Source organism: Mus pahari, chromosome 12 (genome assembly GCF_900095145.1).
Source record: "Mus pahari chromosome 12, PAHARI_EIJ_v1.1, whole genome shotgun sequence".
In the NCBI taxonomy this organism is placed as follows: domain Eukaryota; kingdom Metazoa; phylum Chordata; class Mammalia; order Rodentia; family Muridae; genus Mus; species Mus pahari.
In genome coordinates, this window is record NC_034601.1 from 17,580,345 (window position 1) to 17,580,778 (window position 434).

Consider the following 434-nt stretch of genomic DNA (forward strand, 5'->3'; position numbering starts at 1 on the left):
GCAATCAGTTGTCTTACCCATGTCTTACCAGCCACGAAGCCTTTAGCTACAACAGTGACAGGCCTGGCAAGATAAGCCCACTGTTGCAATAGTGGCTTCAATGTTATGGAAGTAACCAATTACTTTATGATCGGATTTAGGTCCACTTTATGACTGGCTAAGCCTTAGGCTCTAGGGGAAAGTCTGCTAGCATGCTCTGCTAAGTGGACATAAACTTCCATCTAAGCACTTAGCTTTGTACTTGAAGAGCATCTCTGAAAACCTTATCCAGAGAAGCTTCTTTTTGTAGTAGATGGTGATGATTATAGAGACCACAACTGGTCAGCATGTAGAGAATAAGAAATGGTAGTGTAGCCTGGCAATGGTGGCACACGCCTTTAATCCCAGCACTTGGGAGGCAGAGACAGGCGGATTTCTGAGTTTGAGGCCAGCCT